The sequence below is a fragment of the Octodon degus genome, unplaced genomic scaffold, assembly GCF_000260255.1.
Source record: "Octodon degus isolate 3935 unplaced genomic scaffold, OctDeg1.0 scaffold00204, whole genome shotgun sequence".
Lineage (NCBI taxonomy): Eukaryota > Metazoa > Chordata > Mammalia > Rodentia > Octodontidae > Octodon > Octodon degus.
In genome coordinates this window covers 1,740,016-1,748,323 of record NW_004524780.1, presented here as the reverse complement: position 1 = coordinate 1,748,323, position 8,308 = coordinate 1,740,016, and positions in this window count along the sequence as shown.

Sequence of the window (8,308 nt, the reverse complement as noted above, 5' to 3'; positions counted from 1 at the left end):
CTTTTAATTTTTACTTTTTAATTAACTTTATTGAAAGTCAATAATTACATATATTAAAAGTTATAGACAAATATTGAAATGTAAAAGATATAAGATATAGAAGAGTGATTTTTAGAGAAGTATTTCTCAAATGAATACATCACATGAGATTAGTAGATTACACACTGTAAATAAATTATTTACAAACTTAAATGAATGTAACAATAAAAACTGTCCAAAATAAAAATGAAGAAGAAAGAAATCACAGATCAATCATATAATAGTTCACTCTGTGTCAAAATCAAGAAACTCATATTCATATAATTAGAATTCTCAAAGTAGAAAATATCTATTCCCTAGATATTCTTTAAATCTAGGGAATAGATATTTAAAGATTTAAAATTTCTGACTTTAGTTGAACTTACAACACCACATTTCTAAGAAAAAATAAGCCTTTACATTTGAATAAAATCATACCCAGATACGCAAAATGGAATTGCTCAAAACTTATTGTAAAGAATAAAATCACTAAAGCATATACATAAAAATATTATCTATGGAAGAACAAAATTAAATAGCATCTTATTCCACATTAGAAAGGAAAGAAAAAAAAGACCAAGTATGTAAGAAACTAGACTAATTAAAGAACTGAAAGGAAGAAAAGGAAAATCTGTCCTCTCTGAATTTCATACTTAGCAATCATACTTTGAAAACCAAAAGTTAAATATTTTTCAGTTATAAAAGCTTGAAGTATTCTAATACCTCCAGATGTAGCATATAGGAAATAACAAAGACAATAATTCAAAAAGCAAGAGAAGTTGCAGTATGCTCTTGGATGAACAATAAAGAGAACTCAAAATGATAGTTATGCAGGACTATATAAAATATATTAGATGAACCCTTATTTAAAAGGTCATTAAAGATTTCTATGAAACAACACCAATCTTACGTTGGGTTACACATATATTTTTTTCGTATATATGTGTGTGTGTGTGTGTGTGTGTGTGTGTATAAAAGACAGGGAAAAAGTAATATAAAGTCAACAGAAAATGGAAATATACTTGTTAAAATTTCTAATTCTAAGAGAAGATATCATACCATGTCTTTTAAATAAATTGTAAGTCAAATATATGAATCTTAAAACAAAAATTAAGATTAAGCAATATTCAGAAAATTAAATACTAATTAATTAAAAATTAAATGGTTCAAAACAATTGAACTGTGAAAAAGTTTTCATGATAGTAAAGAAGTATTAAGAATAAAACATAAGATAAATACTGGAATAACAAATAAATGACCAGGACTTCTAACAGTTTGGGGATAGGATATTGCACAAAGTTCTAGTGTGTTGTGGACATGGATAATGTCCATGACACTTACTGGTGGCCAGGTGTCACTTGTGGGACTGAGCTACTGCTATTTCCTTGAAATCCACCCTATAGACTCAGATGGAATCATGACCTATAGGGTGCAGGAGAAGACCATTTGTAGAGTGTGCTGATGGAAATATTTTTGCTGCTGTACACAAAAGAATAACTGAAAGACTACTTTTGTATACCTCTTATTCTCCTGTGTTTGTTTGCCCTATTTGGTGGGTTCTTTCATTCTCATTCATGGGGCTGTGATCAATTTGCTCCCTCTCTAGAACATCATTTAGTAGTCTGTCTAGGCTTGGCTTTGTCATCATGAAATTCTTAAGTTGTTCTTTGTCACAGAAGCATTTCACTTCTCCGTTATACTTGAAAGAGAGTTTTGCAGGGTATATCAGTCTGGGTTGGAATTTGTTTTCTTATAAGACTTGTATTACTTTGCTCCATGCTCTTCATGACTTCATGGTTTGTGAAGAGAAATCTGCCATTATTCTGATGGGTTTTCCTTTAAATGTGATCTATTTCTTTTCTTTAGTGGCTTTTAGTATACTGTTCCTGTGCTGAATTACGGGGATCTTGATTATTGTATGTCTGGGTGTGGTTTTAATTGGGTTGATGTTATTTGGAGTTCTATATGCTTTGGTTACTGAATGTCAGATTGTTTCCCCATATTTGGGAAGTTTTTTTCTATTAATTCTGCCTATATTCTTTATATATCACTTGTATTGACTCCTTCCTTCTCATTGATGCCTATTAGTCTCCCATTATTCATCTTTGCATCATCTTACAGTATTGAATTATTTTTTCATGCATCCTAGTTGTTTTCAAGAGATCTTTTCTTACTTTTTCACTAGCTGCAATGGTGTCTTTAAGGTCAGAAAGTCTATTTTCATTTTCATTCAAACGGTTTTGCCAGCTTGTGATTGAGGTTTTAATTTCCTGTATATCACTTTAAATCTGCTTCATGTATTCTATTTCTTTCCTATACTGCTTATTCAAGGATTCCATCATTTTTCTATTCTCCTCTACCTTTTTATCAGTGTCTTCTTTAGAAGCACTTAGTTCTTCTTTGATTATAGTTATCATTTCTTTTTTTACTTCAGAAATTATTTCTGGTCCGATTTCCTCTATATCTTTCTGTAGTTGTTTCTTTACTTCAGACACCATTATTTCAGAGATTTCAGGTGTGTGAATTCTAATTTTTTCTATTCTAGTGTCTTCTGCATTTGCACTGGGTGGACTTGGAGCCTGAGACTGCATTTTGTTCCTTCTCTTTGTCATTTTGTATACCACTGTCTTCTGATCTTTGGTGTAGACCTTAGATAGAGTTATTGCCTTAGCACCAGGTCTTGATCTACGAAGTTCAGATTCTTCGAGGTGGGTGTGGCTTGGGTCTGGCTACTTCTACTTCTTCCTGCTGTGGCCCTTGGAGATGAACCCTCTGTGCTACTCTGGCAGATGTTCTGCTCCTTAATAAGCTGGGTGGGTCTTGCCTCTAGCCTCTCTGCAGTGAGTTCTGCTGAAGGGTTCCACGCCGGGCTTGAGTTCTGGGTCGAATGAGAATCAGACAGGCCCCATGCAGTCTCACTCATATGCTGGGCCTGTGCTCTGGGTCCTAATTTTTACTTTTATGAATCCATGTTTGCAGTACTGAATGACCACATTCCTGGTGAGAAGTTGGTCTGTGCATATAACACATCTCGATTGTTCTTTCACCTGCTTCCTCTCTCCTCTCCCCTTCTTCGCCCATCTCTTGGTCCCCTCCCATTTGAAAAAGGTGTCTCTCCCTCTTTCCTATTATTTCTCTTCATTACATTTTTGGAATTTTTTAAAAAGCCTGAATCTGATTGGGTTGGCTATTCCTAAGGAAAATCTGTGTCACATCTGGCTGAAGTCCAGAGGCCTAGGGAATGCAGTCTGCTGAGAAGGGTCAGAGACACTGCTGAAAGCTAGAAATGTCTCTGGGACCTGGGTGGCAGTTCAGAAAGCAACATCAAGTGCACCCGCCCCTCTGGTTTCCTAGACAAAGTGCATGCAGTGGGCCCAGCAGACACCATGGATAGCAAACCACGTTAAGTGTGCATCAAAATGCCTGAGGAACTAGATATTTTCAGAAACTTTACAAATGCATTGTTTTTGAGAACTTGGCCCAGAAGTGGCCAGTCTGAGTTGAAACACAAAGTCAGAATCTCGTAACTACAACAATATATGGAAGAGCACCCAGGCTCCATTCCTGGGCAACAGTGTAGGAGGCGGGATCTGGTGGTTGTGGAGGCTACCCAGAGAACAGGTTTGAATTTGTTCCCTCCAAGGAGGCTACTGGTGTTGTTCAGTCTCAAAGGCAGGGAGGGGTCTGGCCAATGACACCAAGACCCATGAGTGACACTTTCCTTGGGTCCACTTTGCAAGGCTACCCAAGTTTCTTACCATGGAGATAAACAGTGCGCTTGTGAAATGGTTGTAATGATAAGTACTAAGACAAGAGCAAAAGTCTCTGGTGAGCCACATACACAAATGCTAAGCACCAGGAGGGTGGCATCACTGATTTCCCCGCTGCCTCTCATCACTCGGTGGTCTCGGGCCCTGGCTTCACCCCAGCCCAGCCCTGTAGATGTGGACAGAGCACTGCACACACAGTGGCTGAACCCCTCAGAGTCTGTGCAGGTTGGAGGGTGAACCTCGCAGTAGTTCATGATTTGGGCATCCTGCAGCAAGGGCTCCCAGGCAAAGCCAAGCTTGACTTGCTAGAGGCTGCCATGAGTTTCCCCAGTGCAGCCATATCATTTTCCTACTTATCTCTTAGTCTGGCGAGAATTCATGGATGCCCCTTCTGCTCCCTAAATCTATGTTCCCCTTTGTGTAAGTGCATAAAAGAAAACTTTTGCCCAGCTTTGCCCACCTTAACCTCCTCTGCCATCCCCCAAGGACCTTTAGCCAAAGTCTTGTCAATGTCCATCCTCTGGAGTGGTCTTTGTCTCTGGCTCTGAAACATACATGCAAACTGTTCCTTCACTTATCATGAGTTCCCTTAGCCTTTCTTCCCTCTGGCAAAGGATAGTTTCCTGTCAATAAAATAGAAGGTGAACAGAACATAGGTCATGGTTGGAGGTGGTTAAACTCTCCCCATAACACGCTAGACATGGGTGTGCACAGCTGTACATTTCTATGCCGTATAAGTGCATTTGTATTTTATCTGGAATTCTAGGGGCCACAGAGGAATGTGATCAATGATGTAGAATGTGCCTAAGGAGAGTCACATGGACAGAAAACATTCTCTCAGGCTTTCACAGAGAGCAAACTGGTCAAGCAATGGCTGTAACTCATTCACATAGTTGACACTGACAAACAATCTACAAAGTGCGGTACAGGGTTTCAGGTTAAATCCTGAGGGGATCTGACTGAACTTATCAGAGACAAAAGTTACATTTCTTGTTATATAGGTCTTGCTTTATCTTGGACTTAACCATCCAGCAGAAAAGTATGAAAATGAGGTAAAAAAGGTAAAGCCACATTAATATGCTGACCTGTAAAATGCTCAGGTCAACAACTTCTGATATTGCAAGTCTTATGGAAAACCTACTACTATTATGGACTACTGAACTATATTGGGAGAATCTGCTGAATTCAAGCACCTACAATATTTAAATGACAATGGAATGCCCTTCTCTGACAAAACTAACCAAAAAAAATGGGCTAGAAATGAATGACCCTTTTGCATCTGTATACTCCAAATAGGATAGATATACAGCTCCATTCTCTTAATTCAATGAATAGAGAGGATTAGTATAATAGTATTTGAGACAGGACATCATGCCTGCATCTTGCACAATGAATAACCACTAAGACAATAATATACAATTTATTAATTATCGAAAATGTGTCAGTAATCAGTTGTGAAACTGTCTCATTGATATTTGTTTCTCAATAAAATTATTTTTAAAAATGAAATTCTAACCCTTTGGAAGAGACATGCATTTAATGAAAAGAATAAAAACCATGAAACAAATAGGCTGGTTCTCAGTAATGTGATCATCTTAGGATAGCTTACTATTCCATCAAGTGAAGTAGAGAGAGCGTGTGCAGTGTTTATGTGTAGTATGGATGAATGGTATCTATATGGGCATATGTGTATGAGTCGTGTGTGTATTTGTACAGTGTAAATGCTGTGTGATTTTTGCATGTTCTGCATGTGTACATATCTAGTGTATGTTGTATGTATGTGTGACATGTCTGGTGTAAGTGTGGCATGTAGGCATGTGTGTACTGTGTGTGTATGTGTGTGGTATGCACATGTCTGCATGTGCGCATGTGATGTGTGCCTGTGAATGAGTGTGTGTTTGAAGCCATGGCAACATTAGCAGAACAGGCTAAAAACAAGAGTTTGGTGGAGACAAAAAAACCAAACCCTGCTGAGTGAGAACCAAGCACAGAAAGTGGTGAGTCCCTGAGGACCCTGTGTCCCTTGGAGACACAGAGTTTTCAAGCACAAGAGCCAGAACCCAGAAGAGGGTCCCTGTGCATGGGGCTTGGACCATCTGAGGACTAGATTTTGGTGCTACCATTGATGTCCAGTTGGAGCCCATGTGCCAAGTCTGTGCCCTTTGTTCTTTGTACAGATTTCACTTCAGTTCAAAGGAAGCAACTAGACAGATGCACATCCAGGTCTGTTTGACATCGCAGGACACACACAGGTTGCGAGACTTCCCAAGCCTTTGTTTCCCCAGACACGGGGCACAAAGGCTAAGCTTGCTGAGGACTTCCTAGACCGGGTTTTCCCTTGCAGCTCTACCAGCATCCACTATGCACGCCTGTAAGCCCAAAGGAGAGTTCGACGAGGATTCTAGTCCCACACAGCTCTGGCTTTCTGGGCCACACCACTTGCCATGGCCGTCACTTTCCTGCTGTGTGACCACGGGGACAGGCAAATAAAGTGTGCTGTAGCTGGCTGGGCGCTGGAAGAGTAAGATCACCACTACACCACAGGGAATAGTGTCCAACCCTTGCTGGGGACACAGGACCCAGTTTGAGCTTGAGCAGCATCCCTCTTCAGTGACTTCCTGTGCTAACCAGGAGCAACCCTACGTGCACTCACCCCTTAGTGAGAAGCCACGTGATCTCCCAATGACTCTGCCCTTGTTTCAAAGATTTGACGCGTCCCACACTCAGAGCAGTGCAGGCAGCAGCTGGAGAGAAGTGGAGCCGTGTTTGCAAGATGCCGTGCGGGGAGCCTTTCCCTCTTCCTTTCCCCTGAACTGCAGAAAGAGTGCAGTGTGACTAATTACACCAGAGAGGAAAGCAGAAGCTCTCGAGTTAAAGTATTTTGGTAATCATGTTTACTGCCGGTAAAGTAGTCTGCATTAAATAAGTCAAAACACAGTGCGCGAAATTTGGAATGACTCCGTGAGCCTTGCAAGGATGGAGTTAGATGTAGAAATGATATAATGTCCAAGTCGAAACACTAGAAGAGAAGATAAACCATCTGCTGCAACTAACTCAGATCCACTTGAAAATGCTAATTGTATGGCAGTAGAATGATTAAACTACATTAAAAAAAAAAAACTTTTTTAGTGAGAGATGTGCTGTTCTGTTCACAAGACTGGGCTTCCACAGATGGAAGCAACGCTACCTCCTGACCTAGGTGACCGTGCGTGTCTCAGGTGTTCTCCTGTCCTCCGAGCTCCGCTGATCCTACAGTCTCTGCCCTGGAATTGCTGTCTCTGTCGAAGGCCCCAAAAGAGAACTCACTCATCCCCAGGCCTGCAAATACTAGGTAAGAGCTCCAGACCTCTATCTCTGGTTTTACTCATCCAGCATCAGTGAGCTTATAGTGTATTTCCTGGTAAAGGATGGAGTCCTTCGTGGAAGGGAAAATACAAGCCCATCACTACATGCTGTCATCAGAGTGGAGAGAGGTGTATCCAAGCTTCTAGGCTCAAATTCCAATTTGTTACCTACAGGAAAAGTAAATATGGGTTGGAGAAGCCAGGATCATTGTTTATTCCACCAAAAAAGCCCACAATGTGGGAATTTGTGGTGTACACGGATACACAGCATCTTGCTCTTTTTGTCAGTGCCCCCTGAATACATAATGACCACATTTATTGGGGAGTTGGTACATCTCCATAATATCTCTTAATTATTTTTGTCCTGTTCCCCTCCTTCCATGTTCTTTCCAATTCTTGTTCCCCTGCCCAGTTGAAATTGCTCTATTTCCATTTTTTTATTTCAGTTATTTTTTCTCAGTTTTCTCCTGCATTTCTTGGTACCCTTTCCATTTGAAAAAAAAATCATAAGTCCCATTATCTTTTATTTCCCTCATTAGTTGTATTTTTATTTCTCATATATAAAAAACCATATGATTCTTAAACCTTTGTGTCTGATTTGTGTCACCTAACATTGTGGTCTCAAGGCATATCCATTTTCTGATACTTAAGTTTATCCTTCTTTCTAGCAGAGTAGTACTCCATTGTGTATAAATACATTTTTATCCATTCTTCTGTTGATGAACATATAGACTGATTCCAATAACTCTGCTGTTATAAACATGTGTGCATGCATCGTTGTAATAAGACATCTTCAACTCCTTTGGAATGATATTGAAAGGAGAATAACTGGACTAAATGAAATTTCAAGTTTGAGTTTTTGGAGAGTGTCCATACTGGTTTCCATCGCAGTTGTACAAGTTTACACTCCCACCAATAGCATAGAAGGGCTCATTTTCCCCACAGCCACACCAGCACTTGTTATTATTTGATGTCTTGGTGACTGTCATTCTTTCTGGTGTGAGATGGAATCTAAGTGAATATGGACCAAGGCCTGTGCATGGATGAGCTCAACCCCAAGACATACTCTTCCCTTTTGGTGTGGACAGTGCTGTCCCTGATAATACAGCAAATAAAATAATTCTGATGATCCATTTTTGAAAGCCTTGTGCATAACTGCTGAGTACTATGTGTAGA